The sequence below is a fragment of the Atractosteus spatula genome, chromosome 20 (genome assembly GCF_055471065.1).
Source record: "Atractosteus spatula isolate fAtrSpa1 chromosome 20, fAtrSpa1.hap1, whole genome shotgun sequence".
Lineage (NCBI taxonomy): Eukaryota > Metazoa > Chordata > Actinopteri > Semionotiformes > Lepisosteidae > Atractosteus > Atractosteus spatula.
Window position 1 is genome coordinate 3,655,513 of NC_142725.1, and position 20,669 is coordinate 3,676,181.

Sequence of the window (20,669 nt, forward strand, 5' to 3'; positions counted from 1 at the left end):
TTCAAATTTGGACTTTTCTTAGACTTTAAAACTACTCACCAGAACCTCCCAACCATTGACACTCCCCTGATTTTTAAATCACATCATGGACTAATGCTATCTCAGAATAAAATGGCCATTTTTTTTGTTTTTTTATATTTGTAACTGGACTCTCAGATTGCTTGGACAACAGGCTAGGCTAGAGAGCTAGCAGCAAGTCTTCTTTTGTAATGACCAAATATTGATATCTCTGTTTATTATTCATGACATCCTTTCATTATAGGGGGAGAGGAGTGTGTGTTAGGGATTTCAGTATTTTAGTAGCCCTATAAAATCCTGAATGTGTTCTGTATAACAACTGTATTTTACAAAACATGTAGATGTTATAGGATGCTAAATATTTTTGCCTGCTCACCAATAACATTGGGAAATATGATGCTATGTATCACATGTTCTCTTAACATATCATTATTAAATCTTTCGCCAACCACTGCATATCTTCCATTACATTGGACATTCCAGTTCTTTCCTGTGTTAAGATCTTAGAAATCTGAACACCCCTGAGATGCTTTGTGTAATTTCTAAGATTTTTAAAACACTGTGATTTGAATTGTTTGAATTTTTTGTAGCATAATGCATATTAATAAAATAATACAATTGTTTTTGTAAGAATTTATTATCTGCTCTTTAAATCATTACTTTGCTGTACTATGCCCACACCAATGATTCACAGTGGAATATGAACAAATTATTTTTAAAATTATAAGTGGTTATGAAAACAGGCTCTATATGATAAAATGTTCAACTGGATGTCAGAATTCTGAAACAGATAAAAGGAATTCAGTTTTTTACTCTTCATAATGCCCCTTCCCCATGCACTGTCAATCTTTCTTTTGAAAAGATTTTACACCTGTCCTTAAGCATACTGCCCTCTAAAAAGACCAACTGACTGCCAATGTCAGTGCCTGCCGCAGTTTTAGAGGAACACTGAAAGAGTACTCTAGATTATTATGTCATATTTACCAAAATTTCCTCAGGAACATGCTGAGACATATCAACTTCAAAGGAAAATGGTTAAAATGCCAGATGTCACAAGTTCTGGCACTCTCTGCACCATACACCCAGTTATAACAACATACTGTACGAACAAAGACATAAACTTTAATCAAAAGGCTACAATACTCTCATACAGTACTGTATATAGCATATATTATCTGTAATAGCTTAAACAAACATTTGGTGCAAGCACATCATCCCTACCGAGAAGCATGGTGGTGGCAGCATGGAAAGGATGAACCGTAGAATGGCAGAGGAGAGGAAAGACCCTATGCATAGCGGCGAGACGGGGGTTGGCCCGGGCTCAGCTGTTCAGAGAATGCCGTATAGAAACCTATGCCCTTAGGTAGCGGACGTGGGGCGACCTGGTGCTAGGTGGGTTTCAGGACATCCGAATCTCAATGCTGAGTGAAGGCAAAGTGCAGGTCCCAGAAATATATAGCCCAGGGAAAGAGGGAGACCGGAAGGACAGCAAAGCAGGAAAACCAGGGACAGGACAGAGTAGAAGCGCCCTCTGGCTGTGTGACAGCTTCGCTGTGTCAGGGCCTGAATAAGTTGTGAAAATAGAAAGGAAAATGGATGGACCAAAGTACAGAGAAATGCTACAGTAGGAAAACCTGCTGCAGTGAGACCTGCGACTTGGGAGAAGACTCAAGTTCATCGAGGACAAGGAACAAAAACATACAGTCAAAGCCCCACTGAAGAGGCTTAAAAACAAAAAAGTCAAAGCCTGAACCTCAATCCAGTCAAATGGCCAAAATTGTAAACTGTTGTTCAACAATGGTCCCTTTCCAGCTTAAGTAATGGGCAATAATTGCAGTGTCCAGATGTGCAAAACTGGTAAGAGACTTATCCAAGATTGTTGTAATTTCAGCCAAAGGTGCCTCTACCAAATATAGACTCAAGGATGAAAATACTTATGCAATCAGTTATTTGTTTTATATTTATAATTAATTAGGAGGATCTGTAGAATTTTGTTTTCACTTTGACATTATAGATTATTTTGTGTGTGGATCAATGGCAAAAATCCCAGTAACACAGTAAAATGTGAAAACGTCCAGAGAAAAAAAACGGTACAGTGGTTTGAAAATAATGGAAATTGCAACAAGTTCAAAGACCGAGGTCTGCAAAGTCAGCCTTCTGCTTGAGCTCCAGCCATCCCAGCAGCATATTTACAAGAGGAGCTTGGGTCTTGACTACTCCAAGATTCCTGACTTCATTGTAATTCAACCTCTGAAAATCATGATGGACTTAAAAAAACAGAAGCCGACAGGATCCTCACACTGGTCCTAACATATTTCAAATGTCTCAGTAGTTCAGAACCTAGTACGATGGCACAGCACTGGAACAATGTCCTCTTCACTCCCTACAGAAGCCTCTCTTTCTGGGTTCAGGGCTCAAGACAAATTAACTAAAGCGTAATCATTACTCCACCCACACCTTCACCAAAAACTGGCCTCACCCAAACTAAAGAACCTCCTCCTCCACCTCTCTTCCCATATCCTTGGAAAACTGGCAGTTCTTCAGGGACACGCACAGTGAGCCTCATTACCCTGTGAAAACATATGTGCAATATGTGCAGACAAGCACCAGTCTTGACCTTTGGAAATCATTAATCCCAACAGCAGTAAAATGTGAGCCGATCTCCAGGGCTGAAGACTCTGCCTTAATTTGACAGAAATGTGGGAGATGGGTGCTGTGATCTTGCTGTGAATTTAGCTCTCATTAGAATGAGAAGCTTGTCACAGAGTTCTGTACAGAGCGTGCTGTAGCCTCACAATGGCACCTTGCAGTACGTGAAGGAACAACACGTATTGAGTACTCACAGCCAGGCTCTGCTATAACTGGGAAAAAATAGCTCAGTCCCTGGGATAAAACCTGCTCAACTGTACAAGAGGAGAGGAGAAGAAATTCTCTCAGCACGTGTCTGTCATGAAACCCTGTTTCAATTCAACTTTGACCACCAACATCACACATTCCAGGAACAATGCTAACAGTGCACGATTAAGTAGTTCCTGTTAAAAGTGAGGATCATTTGCAATTAAGTCATCAAAGGCATCCATAAACCAAAGTTAATTTGGTTTATGGATGCCTTTGATGACTTAATTGCAAATGATCCTCACTTTAATTTACCTTCACAGATAAAAGAAAAAAATGGTTTGACCTCTTAAGTGTTAGTGGCATTAAAACACTACTTTCTTACAAGGAATATCATGCAGTTTTAAAGTGTCTTTTGAGAGCTATCAGTGGTAATGAGTTATAGGAATGTGAATATGAAATCTGGCCATTTCACATGACTAGAAAAGCAGAACCATTTAAACAGATTTCTAATTTCTGTTTTCTAATTTCTATTTTAACTTCTAATGAAAGAGTCAAAGGCAGCAGTCAAGGCCAGCTGTTTCGTTCTCATTATCATCAGCGCGACATAGCTACTGTAGCTCTGAGCAGTGAGTGAGGCATGTACACAGTATGTGTTTTACAATGGACACTGTGATATTAATGGTTAAAAAAACATCACACGCCTCAAATATGGTGATAATGAACTATAAGCGGTTTATTGAATTGGCTTAAAAAGTCCACCTATTGCCAACTGTTCACACCCACTAACCATCCAATAACTTCCAGCTATCTTTCCATTAATATTCCCAACTATTTTTCTTTCAACAATCAGCACAGGACACAGATGCAGATTTAATCACAATGTTCCTCCCACTTGCTGAAGTCCAGCTCTTTACAGGTTCACTACTGCTGTTTAAAAATGAAGCAAGAAGAAGTCAAAGAACGCCAACAACACAAAAAATTCACACACACTCCTTAGCAGGATATTACAATAATTACATTATTTACAGTGGACAGGGATTTTGTTTATGTAAGAATGTGTCAGTTTTGATTATGTCTGTTGCGGCTTGGGTCTCTTCTCCTTCATCCACAGCTTTGCCTGTCAGTGCTAAATCACGCATTTACAATGAGAATGATAATCCTCTGCATTGGTATAATGTCAGCAAAACTTAAACTCATTCCTTTACCACATTCCAAAAACACTTGACTTAAGATCCCTATATAAGCTTCCAATCTCTTTCAATCACAAAAGGTTTGAATAAACAAAGGACTTGGGAAAATCATTACATTTAATACTCCTCCCCAGGAACTGCAGCATTAAGGTCACTGCCAGCCGTAAATCAGTTTGATGTCTCAATTGAGGAATTGAGCATAAGGGAGTTTTGTAAATTTCTAACCGAGTGTCTCCATTACTGATGTATTTCTAAAGTCAACAAAAAGTTATAAATGGTTATATGGTAATCCAGTGTTATAAGAAGAGGTAGAAAATTATAGGTTTAATAACTTTATTAGCAACTGTCTGATGGAATATTAGAAGCCCAATTTCTATCAAGTGTGTGAAGTTTAAATGAGGTTCTATTACAATCAGGTTGTGAGGTTCTTACAGAGCAAGTAAGCCAGCAAACCTCCTGTAACAGCAATGAAAGGTCCTTACAGACCTGTTCCTGGCTTGCAGGGTGTATTCTCAGGCAGACACAAGCTCATTCTCCATCCTCTGTACTCAGGGCTACTAGCCGTGTTACGAAATATCCTCTTGTAACTTCAGGTTTTGAGGACACACATAGACACCAGAACTTATGTAATTCTACACAGAATCCTCTTTAATATCTATGGCTGTTGTTTTTTTTTTCCTTTACCTTAGTAACTGGCTAACAAGAGGAGGGCAAAATTACAAATAAACCAATCCACTGTTAAGAATAACATTTAAGGCTACAGGCCTTTTCTCATCTTTTCTCACTACAGATTTGGTTATCTTACCAAAACCAAATGGTTGTCCTCAAACACTGTGTATGCCAAGCCACACCCTAATATTCACAGCATACTACAGAACATTTATACAGTATCAGTTAGCAGTGAACTCCATCCTCACCTGGCACAGAGAGGCATTAGTGATCCTGCAATACAGATCAGATCCTGAAGTGCACTACCTCTTTCTCCCTCCAAGCCAGGCACAGAGATGACCCCCTCCCAGCTGTGTCCTGTCCCAGTGTCCTTGTGTGATCTGAAATGCAGTATTTCAAGGTTTCTCAGCTGTACAAGCACAACTGTCTTCAGTATTGGAAGTCTGAAAAGCTGGCCTCCTCTCTACAAAAAAAGAGATTATACTATGCTACCACTATCAAAAATAAAAAATACACCGTGAATAGGGGTTTTTGGATCAGCATACTGAAAAATTTATGAAACTCATTATAGCCTCACTGAACTGTCTATGTGTTGGCACCAGTAGTGCAGTGGTGAGCGATTGTGAGAGTGGGTGGGCCTCTGTGCTCAGGCAAACAGAAACTATGGGCTCTGCTGTCAGGATACCCTTTATACTTTAGAAGAGAACTAGCCAGACACACAGCTAAGATGCATTTACTGTACACTTACTTCTGTAACACACAAATGTCAAACTCACAGTACACACAAACAGTAATCACATTTACTCTCATGTTTATGCCTTAAGTTTGAAAGGATCCTTATTCTAGGGGACTTAAATATACAAACTGACTCAAGGTCATCCAGTCTGGCTAAAGACTTTCTTTCTCTACCCGGATGTTTTGATCTTACTCAGTTTGCTTGTATCCCTAAACATAACAAAGGACACATCCTAGAATACCTGAAGAAGGCTTCATAGCTGAAATGTTGTGTTTTCTGTCTTCTCTTTTCAGCATGGAATAAACCTATTACTTGTTCCTTTGCAGCCTACGCATGCTGACACAGCTACCCACCTGAAATTCTGTTCTTTCCCCCTTATCTTGTTCTGTTTTCCTCTAGAGTCGTGGTTTTCAAACTGTGGTATCCCTAGGTGGTACGCCAGATGATTCTGGAAATTTGCTGTGTGCACTGAAAAATTGGGACGGGTTTTCATATTTTCTATTTTAATAAAATTAGTTTATGTGTCAAATATGCAGCCTACGTACTAAGATACAGTGCTCGCTAATACTTGAGTGGACACAAGAGCTACAATGTAATTCTATACCATTTTATAGGAATGCGTGCTACAAACATAAGCAGCCAATTGTAGTTATCTCCAGCACATAGGGAGGTAGGAGAATGTGCGTGATTTTGGAATAATGCCAATCTTGTGAGCACAGGAAAGCGTGATAGATAAAAGAAAAATATTTAAGGACTGTTCTAGGTTAATTTGAGAAAAATACACTTAGCGTCCCTGTGTTTCTCTCCCATGCACATGAAACAAAAACGTCTTTTAACTTCTGAGTTGGACTCCTGAAATGGAAACAGGGGAAAATGCAAACTTGCAGATTGCTAAAGCAGGTAAGCGCCACACTACTTGTGAAGAACTTTGTTTACCGTTGGCTAAAGAGCTGACGCGTATTATGTGTGGAGAAAAAGCTGCTAAACAGCTCGACCTGCTGCCCCTTTCGAATGACACAGTCACGCCCCTTTTGAATGACACAGTCACTTGTAGAATTATTTACATGACAGATGATGTTAAAAGTATGCTGATAGAGCACGTTAAGATGAGCAGATGCTTTTCACTGCAATTACATGAGTCTGTAGATGCCGTTGATTTGGCCAATTTGCTCGTTTACATTAGATATGAGTTTGAGGGCACATCCCATCAGGACTTTCTTTTCTGTAAGCCACTACCAACAAGAACTACAGGAGAGCACATATTGCAGCTTCTGAATGAATATATCGAAGAGAAAGGCATCGACTGGAAAAAAATGCGTCAGAGTTTGTACAGACGGTGCTAGAGCGATAACAGGCAGACACAGTGGTGTAGTTGCATGAATTAGAGAGGTTGCTCCAGATATGAAGTGGACACACTGCAGCATCCACCACGAGGCCTTGGCAGTCAATAAAATGCCTGAGGATTTAAAATCTGTTAGACTCTGCTGTCAAAGTTGTGAATTGTATCAGGGCTCAACTAATGAATTCTCATCTGCTTTGTTCGACTAAACAGGCTCACCCCTCTCACTGAAATGGTAAGCGCTCGGTGCTATTTTTATTACATGTGTATAGATAGATACTTTATTGATCCCGTGAGGGAAATTGCAGAAGTATGTGAGTGTGTACGCGTGCGTTCATGTTGGTCATTGAGATTTTCTGTGGTTCCTATGAGAAGATGACTTGTAGGTGGTACTTGGATACTTTGGTTTGATCAGGGGTGGTACAGAGGACAAAATACAGTTACTTGACAGTTCTCTTTTATCTACCTTTGACACCTTTGCTCCTCTAAAAACTTGAACCATCTCCTTCTCTCGCCCTGCCCCCTGATACAATGACCATGTGCGATCTATGAAGGCAGTTTCCCCCAAACATGAGTGAAGGTGGAGTCTTTCTGGCCTAAATGTACATTATCAGGCTTAGAGAGATTACTTGTCTGAATATAAGGTTACAATAGAGTCTGCTAGATCCACTTACTTCTCTCACATCATTGAAAATTACCATAACAACCACAGACATCTTTTCTCCACCATCAAGTTTGCTAAAGCCAAACTGCCCCACCGCATTACGTGCCTCTTTGCAATATTGCAACACATTCTTAGATTTCTTTACCTCCAAGACTGACAACATCCGGCATCACATTCTCTCCACTACGCATATCATTTCTATACCTCCTCCCTCCTTATCCAACTTTTCTGGTTCCCTTCTCTCCAACTTCTTTCTTCTTGACTCAGCATTCCTCAATAAACTAGTTACACACATGAAACCCACCACATCTATTTTAGATCCCATTCCCACCGCTTTATTTCAGTTTATTTATTTATTTCTCTTCACTCTGTCCCATTGTCCTTAATATTCTAAATGAATCCTTGAGCACTGGCATTGTACCAGCGGTCCTCAAAACTGCTGCCATTACCCCCATGCCAAAAAAAGCCTAACATAGCTCTCCACAATCTAAACAATTTTTGCCCCATCTCCAACTTATAGTTTCTTGCAAAAATTCTAGAACGTCTGTCACATTCCAGTTACATAACCACCTCATGACAAATAACCTTTTCAAACCCCTCCAATCTGGCTTCCGTCAACATCATAGCACAGAAACTGCCATGATCAAAGTCACTAACAATCTTCTAATAGCTTCTGATTCTGGTTCTCTTTCTATACTTTGTGATCTCAGTGCTGCTTTTGACACTGCTGACCATGACATCTTACTTTCTCATCTTGAGACTGTTTGGAGTTTCTGACACTGCTCTCAAATGGTTGAAGTCTTACCTCACTGATCGTTGTCACTTTGTCTCTCTTAATGGGTATAGGTCTGAAATTGGTCTTGTTAAGTCTGGTGTTCCTCAGGGCTCAATACTGGGCCCCTTGCTCTTCAGCATTTACATGTTTCCTCTTGGTCAGCTTTTAAGATCACATGGCCTCAGCAATCACTTCTATGCTGATGATACTCAAATATACAGTATATCCACACCAAACCTGACACTGATGTGGCTGTCTCTATTCTATATAATTGCATCTCTGACATGAATGACTCAACATTTCCTTAATCTTTAACTGTGACAAGACTGGAGTCATGTTTATTGGCACCCCTTTTCAACTTTGTAAAGACAGTCCTGTAACCCTATCTGTAGATGGTTCTGTACTTGAGCTTCAGTCTAAATTGAAAAACCTTGGGGTGATATTCGATTTTGGCTAAACATTTGACCCACATGTGCAGCATATTGCCAAAACATCTTTTTTTCACCTCAGAAATATCGCTAGACTACGCCCTGTGTTATTACTAACTGTGGCTGAAACGTTGATCAACACATTTGTGTTTTCTCGAATTGACTACTGTAATGCTCTACTCGCTGGGGATTTCTAAATCCACATTGAACAAACTGCAGTACGCCCAAAATTCGGCAGTCAGAATCCTGACCAGGTCTAGTGCAAGTGATCACATTACTCCTATCCTGGAGTCCTTGCACTGGCTTCCTGTCAAATTCTGTGTGGACTTTAAAATCCTCATGCTCACCAACAAGGCTCTGCATGGCTTGGCACCTCAATACCTGTCTGAACTATTATCGCCCTACTCCCCACCTTGGAAACTTCACTCTTGTCATTTTGGTCTCCTAACTGTGCCCCAAACCCATCTACATTCTATGGGTGACAGGGCCTTCTCCTGTTATGCCCCCAAGCTCTGGAACTCTATCCCCAAGGATTTCAGAGAGTCACCTTCTCTAAACTCCTTCAAATCCAGACTCAAAACCTTCTTTTTTAACTGGTTCCATTCTTTACCCCTCTGCTCCTACTTTACTTAGTACCACCACTCATAGTCTCCTCTGTGTATTGTAATTGTGTTTTATCTTGTGTATTCTTTTTATTTATTGTTGTTGTCCTTCTGTAAAGCGCTTTGAAGCCACCTTTAAAGGTGCTATATAAAATAAAGTGTATTATTATTATTTCCAAAGAAACACAGGAAATGCAAAATATCTAAAAAAGATCTCCCTGTACATGAATAAAGAGATGAAGGAAAGTGCATAAACACTTTCAACCTTCATCAGGCAGTGTAGGGCCAAAGAGAGAAAGCAGTGGTTGGTCAAGGCCAAGCTGTGGTCTTACCCAACACATCAATGATTGCATATATTAAGCTGTTTTAAACCATAACATTTCCACTTCCATAAGGATATACACTACGGGTCATTACACAACCTCCTACAAAGCCTGTATTTGCCTTTGAAACCCTTTGTCCAAACTTTGTCTGTATCCCCATCCTTCCACAACAAAATTGCAAAATGGTGGTGAGAAAGAGATTGTAAAAATCAATAACACCTACTGGACCCTGTGGTGTTCCAGTGGGGACTCCACACTATTTGGGTTGCACATGGTCTCAAATTGTGACAGTGTACCTGACAATACTTTTTATTAATCTGGTAGATGAAAAAAATAAAGAACTCCCTGGCACTGTCTTAGTTTGGGATAAAGGTAAATAAAATAAAAAAGAGGTCACAACCTTTTCTATAGTCTTAAGGCAAAATTAGTAGGCTAAGCATGTACTAGATAAGGAAAAGGAAAAGCTTGTAAACAGATGGAATAAAAATCGATTAGACACTTGAAAGAAACTCAGAGCAGATCAGTCACTCTCTCCTCTCAGATCACTCTCTCAGCACTAGCAGGTAGCTGCACTGAGCTCCAGTGAAGCAGATCCCTTGGCAGGGTGGTGCTACTAGAGTGAGAGCAGGAGCAAACGGAGCAGAAATGAGAGATACAACAAATGAGCTCTACAGAGCATGGAAGATCTACTTGCCATTTGCATAGCAAAATGATTTTGCTGCTCCACTCCGGTTCAGAGAAGAGTGACCAAGTACATTTGTGGACCTCCAGGATTGTCCATTGTCAAAGAACTGAGCCTTAATACTCTTTAGTCCTGAACAGAGGAAACTACAGTGGGTCTTGAGTGCAGATTTCAGACTCCTCAAAGGCACTGACAAAGTCAAACCTTGTATTTTTATAATTATAAAAAGAAAAATGAACCAGGTTTCAGGATACTGTAGGTGCTTCTACAGCAGACTTGAAGGTTTAATTTTTACATACATTACTCTATATACAGTATGTAGTTACTGTACACACAGTATAGTTTGTTTAGTCCAAAATGTACTATGGAGATGGTTCTACAGTCATAATTCTTGGCTGAATATTTTATGTTGTGTCTGCATTCTTTTTGTTTTTTACCTTCTCTTTTGGCATACTCAGTTTCAAATAAAGAGGCTCTGGATTGAATTGATTTTGAAGAACTAACTGAAACTAAAAGTAAAAAGAAAACTGCTTTCCTTTTAGCAGTGGCATAGGCTACGGCCCAGTTTAGCTAATCCCCTTGTCACTGCTCCCCCACAGAGCCTTGTTTTCAGATCACGGCCTCTTTCTCTCTAAACACCTTGGGCCTTTAACACTAATGTACTGTAGTTGCTCTGGTGCTTCTGTTCTGTTCAATATTTCTAATCACAGTACCTAACAGCTTCCATACCAGGGAAACCTTACTGATAGTGTTGTGGACTAAGACCTGTTGTAGTTTGTGTCTGGTGTTTGAAAATTGCCATTTCTGTGCAACTCTCAGGATTGTGTTAGTTTTTTCCACTGGAGCAGTCTCCTGTTGATCCTTAAGAAGACTATAGGCCTTGCGTAGAGCACAATTACCATTTAGGAATCTCTGCACTCACCTGCATTCTGTATATGTTCTCATACATATAATAGGCCACATGCTGCAGAAACATTGCAATTCATTATTTTGATGCATCCCTGAGCCACTATTTATAACCTCTGTCCCTGCACTGTGGTCCCACTCAGGCTATAAATACGACTGTGCTCAGGGTAACCAGCCAGCTGCAATCTAGAAAACGGTCTTGTTATTAAAGGGAAGACATTATAGAGAGATGAGTCTGTGAAAACTGTAATCTGGGGCAGGTCTGAAGTAGTATTATACCAGTTAGTCATGCGGCATGAAGACAGACAGCTTCTACAGGGCCTGAGGAATGCAAGCTGAAGACTCACCGAAGACATGAGCACAGTCTTTTTCATGGCCTATGCCTGCAGCAGACAAAGAACATCAGCAGTCTGATCTCCACACCTTAAGCCCAGATCAGTCCATCTCCTTCCCAGGATGACAGTCAAGAGGGTGGGGAGTCACAATAAAAATCTATTGACACATAAAAAGCTAAAATAGGCCATAAATGTTGCAAAACAGACTTTGGGTTTGAAAACTCTGGATCTCTGACTCATTTATTGGATGTAATAAATCATTATTTCCTTTTTATCTAAAGTATATGCAATGTAAAGAAAGATGTAATGATTAGGTAGCCATAGAGATGGCATGATTTGAATGTGTTATAGCTTGAAGTGACCCATTCCCAGTTATGGTGGGACATTAAACGGAAGTGAACGTAAGAGTATCAATTCAATTCAAAAACACTCCATCAGGAGTTGAAAAGTACTGTTCATTTAGTGTATATAGTGTGAAAGATTAAAAGCTCTTCAATGTGGTTAAGGTATTTCCTTGTTTTCAGTCTAAATTGGATCAAATATAGAGTCTGATTATCTTGTGATGTTACCCAAGAATAATTTATTGGGTAATAATTTAATGTAGCAGTCTCTCCTCTGAAACTCTCTGGAAGCATCACTAAAAACTACCACACTCCTTATATTTTATTCCCACTTCATTGCTGTGATCACATTTTGCAATGTTATGTCCTGTTGTCATTCTTCCTCACAGAACTGCTTCAATAATGCTAAATGCGAGGGTTTCCATGCATAAACAGCTTGTTTAATATCTTGCCATGAGATATACCTTCTGACTTTAACATGGCCAATACAATATGCATTTTTTCTTCATCAGTGATTCTATGGATCAAAGATCAATGTCTTGTTTAATGAAAAAAAGCAAAGCAGCTTTAAATGATAAAATTCCTACCATTGCTTGATGGTTGGGATGAGGTTCTTCTGTTGGAAGGCAGTCTTTGGTTTTTGCCATAAAAATGTTTCTCATTGTGGCCAAAAATATTAATCTTTTGCTGTGCTTTTTGGCAAACTTGAGACAGGTTGCAACGTTTTTTAAGGAGGATTTTTATTTTCTTTACTATCCTCTCACTGAAAACATTCACATCTTTTCTCAATGGTTGAGGCATGATCCCTGACATTAGCAGCACCTGAGAGAGGCCTATATATATGGTTCTCTGGGGTTCTTTGTGACTTCCTGTTTTTTTTTCAGAATGGCCTCGGGTGGAGTCAAGTGTGGTCTTGAATATTTTCCATTTGTAGACTATCTGTGGGAAAGAGGATGAAGGATAGAGTCCCATACATCTAGGTTTTATAATCCTCTCTAGACTGATAAGCATCAATTACTTTTTTCTAAGGTCTTCTGAAATGTCTTTTGTTCATGGCATGACATGTTTCCACTAACCTGTATGGAGAAGAACAAACACAAAGATTCTGACTATTTTATAGAACAGGGCTTCCCAAACTCAATTCTTGTCTACGATTACCACATTTTTTACCTGATTCTAATTGGCCCTTCAATTTTAAACAGAGAGTTCACTTTCACTTTTTAATTATTCTTCTTCTTCTTCCCATTTTTCCACTTATGTGGTGTCTGCTTGTTTGCACCGATTTTTCCACTTCGAACGGTCTGCGGAATCTCGGCAGGTGACTTTTGCGAGGTGCATGTCGTCTTTCAGCCAATCCAGCCAGCGCTTAAATGGTCGTCCACAGGGCCTGCGGCCTTTGCCATTGATGTGTTATTGCTGCGGAGCACGTGTCCATACCATCGCAGGCGCGATTCCCTCATTTTCTCAGTGATTGGGGCGACTTTGAGTGTTTTTCGCACCCCTTCATTCATGACATGGTCTAGTCTTGTCAAGCCGAGGGTCCATCGCAGCATCTTCATTTCCATCGTATGGAGTGCCTGTTCATGTTTCTTTGTCGTTGGCCAGCATTCAGTTCCGTATAGGGCCACTGGTCTGACCACTGAGCAGTAGACTTTGGATTTTAGGTGTAAAGGGATCTTCTTGTCGCATAGTACTCCAGTGACCTGCCGCCATTTCATCCAAGCGGCGCTGACTCGCGTCTTGGCGTCTTGGAGGATAGTGCAGTTGGAGTTGACACATGAGCCTAGGTACTTGAACTGTGTCACTTTGTTCAGTTGGACCCCACCAGCTGTGATTGTGCCATCGGTTTGATCACTGCATTCCAGGTACTCCGTCTTCTTGATGTTCAATTTCATCCCGAATCGTTCAAGGCGCGTCTTCCACTCCTGTACTTGTTGTTCAAGGCCGTGTCGCATTTCACTTGCTATCATAACATCGTCAGCATACAATATCGTCCATGGATGCCTCGTCTGGATATCTTTGGTCACTGTATCCATGCAAAGTATGAATAGCAGAGGAGACAAGGCTGAGCCTTGGTGGACGCCAACATTGATCGGGAAGGTGTCTGAGGTTCCAGCTGCGCAATGTACTGAGCTAGTGGCCTTTTGGTACAGGAGCTTTGTCCAGCTGACATAGGCTTCGGGGACGTGGTGTTGTTGCAGAGCCAGCCAGATGAGATCGTGCGGTACCCTGTCGAATGCCTCTTCCAGGTCGAGAAATGCCATATGGATCGTTTTCCTCTTCTCGTGTTGCCTTTCCATCAGTAGGCGGGCTGTGTGTATGGTGTCTGTTGTTCAGCAGTTTTTCACAAAGCCGCATTGGTTTGGCGAGATATCGACGATGGTTCTTAGTCGTGCGCCCAGCACACGCTCGAAAATCTTCATTGTATGGCACAGCAGTCGGATCGGCCTGTAATTGGAGCAGTCATTAAAGTCGCCTTTGCCTTTGCAAATTGGCACTGTGATGCTGGTTTGCCATGCTGCTCCTTGTGTTCCAAGGAGCTTCCATACTTCGGCTGGGATGTCGTCTGGGCCAGTTGCTTTGCCACTTTTCATCTTGTTGATGGCGGTGGTTACTTCTGCGACTGTGATGGTGGGTACTGGGCCGGAGACGGTATCGGCTGCTGGTAGTGGAGGATGCGGAAATTTCTCGTTGCATATTTTCTCAAAGTAGTCCTTCCAGTGCCGGAGGATGTCTTTTGGCTTCTGCAGCATCTGTCCATTTTCATCTTTGATGTTGATAACGTGTCCTAGGTCTTGTGTGGCGCGGTCGCTTCCGCGGGCGAGTTGGTAGATCTTGTTTGCCCCACCAGGCGTGTCCAGTTGATCATAAAGCTCCTAGTAGTGCGCCGCCTTTGCAGTCGCCACGGTTCACTTTGCGGTGGATTTCAGTGCGCGGTATCGTACAAGATCTTCTGGGCATTTTGTCTGCCGCCAGGTCTTGTAGGCAATTAATTATTATTATTATTATTATTATTATTAACCATTTAAATTATTACTTTGTTTCTATTTCATTTACCATTGTGTCTTAAGGACATTGAATCAGTAAATAATAACTTTTTGGGAATTTAGGAAAAGACCATCCAATAATCCATCCAAAAGACCATCCAATAAAGTCACTTTATCCAATAATGGGTCCTGGGGGAGCTGGGGCCTGTCCTGGCAAACAGTGGGCAAAGGGTAGTATTCACCCATTATTCCCATAATTATAATGAGGTTTCTCAAACTTTTTCTCAGCATTGTGCATTCGAGAAGGATGTTGGCATTACTGGATTTACTGATTACTGATCATTACTGATTTATATATCATTTAACTGAGAAAAAACATTTTTTTTCAAAATGGACCTTGTATCTCATCTATATTGATCCCAAGGGTTTCATGCAAGGTTTTGTGCTTGATTGAATTTGCTTTAGTATGTGTATGTTACCATTGGATCAGATTATTCATACAGTATAATTAAGATTCATGTTTGAGGAAAACTGATATTTATCTTGTCACAACGTTCAGATGATGTTAAAAATGGATTTGAAAAACCTCACATTTGAACTCAAGTTTCATCTTTGACCTAGCCATGTATTTGAAGTTCATGTTCACAATGCTGTCAATTTTTTATCTTTGTTGCATTTCTTGAATCTCTGTCTCTCCCACCCATCTCTTTTCCAGGCTTGATTATTGTAATGCTGCACTTGCTAGTGTTTTATAAGCATATACAGTATGTACCCATGTCCATGTCTAAAACTCTAAATCTAAACAGGAATTTAAATGCACAAACATATAACCTGTTTGAGGTTCCCAACACTGACTAATTTTTCACTTTCAGAGTGAAATTGAAATCACTGCTGCTCACCATTAGGGGCATAATCATTCTGGGTCCAGGTTGGCTACAGACTAAATCAGTGAACTGCTTACTCAATATACAGCCACCATTCTCTTCGGACTCCAGCCTTCTTGCAGTTCTAATTGGAGGTTGTGATCAATGAGGATCCTGGGACACTGTGTGGACTGTGGAAGGATCTATGGTACCAGCCCATATCAGATCTTCAATAACTACTTTTTTAGTTCTGTCTTACAAATCACTTTTATTCTCAAGTTTCAGTACTGTTCAATTACTGTGTTATGTCTTGCATGCCTTTTCTTTTGTGATTGTTATATTGTAATGGGCTTTATAACACCTTACATCAATGTCGAATCTAACAAAAACACAGCTGTGCTTTTAGCAATTATAACGCTAAGATTATCTCCTGTCTTCCCATTTGTTTTACCCTGACCTTGGCTGTATGTCTATTCATCTCTGTGTCTAAAGTTGTGCTTTAGAGAGGAGAACGACACTGCATTTGATGGACTGAAATTCATAAAAATGAAAATATGAAATGTGTTTCTAAATTGTCTATAAAGACTTGTAGAATGATCAAGACAGCATGACACCACCAAGTACTGTTCTTACTTATTGTCTTCACTGCTGTCTTCCAATTAGTAGAGTCTGTGAAAGTGTCACAATATGCTCATATAAGATAAGCGATGATTTCTCAAGCGAGACACTCACAGCTCCCCAAATGTCATCCAGGAGAGTAATGTTTTGGTTTAAACACCTTTCTGTTTTATTAGAAATGTTATCTTCATCATGCCAGTTCAGAAGAGTATTTAAAGATATCTCAGGACTACAACATGATACTCCATCAGAGGTTCTGGGGTTCGCTGGCACGAAGGCTGGTACACGTGTGTCAAACCTACACACAGTCAATGGGGGGTGTGGGGATGGCACCCCCCTCCTGGGCTGAGCAGAGTAGAGGGCACAGGAGTCTAGTCTACAGTCTGGGGGTGTGGGGTTGGCGTTCTCCTCCTCCTCCTCTTAGCACACTGATGACAGCTTCACAATGTTAGCACAGGGAAATTCGGACAAGAAGTAAGAACAATTGACGGGACTTGGGAGAGGAGGATGAAAGGGGAGTGGCACTGGTGGGATTGACCTTGACATTGGCTTCCATCTCTCATACGGAATAATCCTCACCTCCAGTCGCCGGTCTTTCAGACCAAACTGTGCAAGTGCACACGAACTGCAGTCAAATGTTTTCAAACACACACAGCTGGAAGGAACAACAGGCCTGGATGACCCTAATCCCTGCATAGCCAGGAGTTACGAAAGGGCAGTCAGTGCCAAGAAGTGCTGGGAGTTGCAGTATGAGAAGATAAGATGAGAAGGGAGTGCTGTGATGATCTTTCTCTTACGTGATGTGCACTGAGAAAGACCAATGTAACACATTACTGAAATCAATATCCAGAGAGGCTGAGCATAAACAATACATCAGCTATGTTTACTGACAGTGTCTGCACATTAGGCTTTGCAGCTCATAATGGATGGAATGAAAGACAACATAGCCTGATCAATGCTGGGCTCTTGAAACACATGGTAATTGACCGCAGGTGACCAAGGGCTATTAAATCCATTTAAACATCTTTACGGAACGTTACAGACAAAGTGCAGTTAATATAAAACTGCCGGGATAAAATGATTGCATTGGCAGAAGGTTATCAAGATTATGAGAAATTATGAAGAGACTTTGCTATATTAAAACAATCAAGCCAGATACAGATAGCACAACTGCGACAAAACAAGAAGCATAAACCTGAACAGTGTCATGTATGGCCCAATGCAGGTGTTCATATTTAAACTACTTGCACAGAATATTGTAGGAATGCTATACTTATTTTTGGAATGAGAGTAAAGATGCCATGGTGTTTTCTTTTATATATATATACATTTAAAAAACTATCTAAAATAAATCTATTAAATCAAGTCTAGTTATATTAAAATAGTTCCTCAAATTTTGTACACTCACTCAGTTATTTCCATAATAAACTATTAAATGTGTAGTCTGAAACTACTCATACAAACCAGAGTGATGATTAATCTATAAATGTAGCCGATAACACTCAGACAGTAACTATATTCAGTGCAATAGGTTCCAGTCTGTCCTTAAATGAATTGTAAAGGCTCAACATGTCAGTAAATGATGCAACAGTACTTTCTTTAACCTAACCTAATGTAAGGTGCTTTAAAGTCAACTTAAAGCTATTTTAAACAATCACAACCCCTTAAAATATAGTTCTGGGGCCAGTGCAATATGTTCTGAATACATATGAGACCTAAAATACATGAAGCACGCCTGAAGACTGCAGAAATGACAGGCAGTTAAGCTTGAAGCAGCTCACAAAAAGAATTCTAATTCTAAAGGAGAGGATATAAGTCAGGGGAGCCCTAATGATAAAGAGGTATTATCTGGTTAATTCCAGTTAAGCAGTGTGATTAGCCAGTGCTAGCTCTTGCATTCCTGAGTTGAGGGCTGCTGTCCTTCATTTAACAGCTCTGACCAACAGGAGAGTTTGCACAGCAAACCTATCCTATTTTCCCACCCACACAAAAGATCAGCTTCGAACTCAAAGAAGAGATGGGCTTCAAAAAGGGGATGTATGTCCTATATCCCTGACAGACCATAATATCAAACCAGAAATAATTTGCTGCACACAACCTCCCATCCTTTCCACTAAGAAATAAAGAACTGCTTGTCCACACAGCTGCTCAGCAGATGAAGGAAATTGTTTTTTTTTCTCCCACCAAGTGTCACTGTAGCTCCTGAGACTTGGAGATGGGCAGTTGTAGCAATCTGAAGGCAACTCACCTGTCACAGACAAGAACTTTACTCATTATCCAAATTGACAAATAACAGCGCATGTAGGCCCCTCTCTATCTGTGACTCCCAAGCCCTCTGAATCTTGTTGGCCATTGGTAGCCTGCACAAGAGAACATCTTGCTTCTGAAAAACACACAGCAATGCAACCATATTCAACAACCAAATGATTTTCTCACATTGTACATGCTGGAGAATGACAAAAAAGGCACCAACAAAGTCTACTTTGTATACAGTACCCACTTACAGGTCAGAGGTGTCATGCAGTTAAGCCACAAAAAGTACCGGAAACACAGCAATGTGCACTGTACCTTCATTGCTCTTCTATTCCAGATTCAAGTTTGCCACACATAATTTTTCCTTTGTTCCCAAAAGATGAGCATGGATTTGTAAAAATACATCAAAAGCTGGAGAAAAAAGGGTCTGCTTTGCCTGCCACCTCAAATTTGGAACATTCCTGTCTAACTTGTCTGGATGAAACCAAAGACAGTGTTTGAGCTTGTGTTCTGGCACCTTGTTTCACACATTCAATCTGTCAGCAAAATTGCTTGATGCGGGCAGATAGATTCTTTACATTTAAATGGAACTGTTACTTAAATGACTTGGAAACATTGGTCCTTCATGAAAATATGTCCAAAGGTACACAAGGTAGCAAGTGAAAGAGTTAAGAATGAAAGTTAAAAGCCCTCTGTATGCTTCTTCTACTGGTCAGCTCTGGTACAGACAGTTTCTAATCACTGAGGTTCGATGAATTAAATTAATGTGAATTTTACAGGAGACTAACTCATCCAGAGAAAAGAAGGGAAAAAGTTTGCTGTATCTTGGAGAAGAGCAAAAAAGAGACCGATGTGACAAAAATAATGACATAGAACGGCATAAGGGGGGGATTTTATTGATGACAAATAAGATCATTTGGCATTCAAAAGATACCACAGGAATTGTCCCTATTGGTCTGTAAAGTAAATTTATCCAGCATAAAGAGAACAAAATTGACAAAACGACTCTAGAGTATCGTTTTAACACACAAACAACAAGCCTACACTGCACATCTACAGGTGAGATCACATTAAGAAAAAAACAGCCACTAGACTAGGAATGGCAATTTCTACAAGTTTGTTTGATCTATGAATAAAATATTAATGGGGAGACATAAATGTGATGACAATCAACCTCTGCTGTAGATTAACCCATATGTGAACTCTAACACCAGGGTTATCTGCAGAAGCTTGTTCCATCTGTCTCACTTTAGAACTGCACTCATAGCCTTTCATTGTGTACTTTTTCAGTCCCCCAATTAAAGTGTAAAAATCAGCTATATACTGTATTCTAAAATTTTTAGTTAATTATTTCTTAACATTATTTATCTGATCATGAATGCTTTGCTTTGACCACTGGCAGAGAGGTAAGTTGCCACTCTTAAGACAAGAATATGATTCTTTCTCTCTTTGTGTTTGGTGAAGGAAATAAGACCTCATGACACCTGCGAACACTCTCGTATGTTTGTTTTGACAAGCAATCTGCAATTAGTGTAAAAACAGACAGCAGATGTAATTATAATGAAAGATTCAAGGATTGCCAGGATAGGGGTCTGAGCATGTGGAAGTCATATCTCCTTCATGAGTCTTGAGAATCCACATTTAGAATGATACGTTTTGTAAATGAGCTTATCATTCTCCCACACAGCACACCAATTAAATAAACAATTGTTCTCCTTGAAGTGTATACAATACCTCCAGCTGCTGAGGTACACATTTAGTCATATCTGCTCCTCTTAATCAGATAATCTGCAAACTGCCTCACAGCACTGCCCAAGCTGTCAGGACCTCTGAAGAAGGAGTGCTGTCCTTCTCGGTAATTTGAAAATCTTTTTCCCACTGCATCAAAACACTTTCTCAAGTTTTTTGTCTCCAATGATAAAGTCCAACTGAAATTTCATAACTGTATGAATGGAGAAAAATGTACAGTCTCTAGGCAGACTTGCACCTCTAGAATTGAAATAATTACCTACTGAAAACCTTGGTTGCTGTAAAGCAGAAAACTCTTGAGGATTAGTGTGTACATGTTAGGATACATTGTGAAAAACAAAATGCTGATTGTC

The 20,669-nt window shown here is 40.2% G+C and overlaps 1 protein-coding gene across 1 annotated transcript in view; it reads right to left on the reverse strand.

Moving 5' to 3' along the window:
* kazna (kazrin, periplakin interacting protein a) overlaps positions 1-20,669 on the reverse strand; it is a 607,183-nt gene that overhangs the window by 241,171 nt on the left and 345,343 nt on the right. The gene's annotated exons all lie outside the window — the stretch shown is intronic.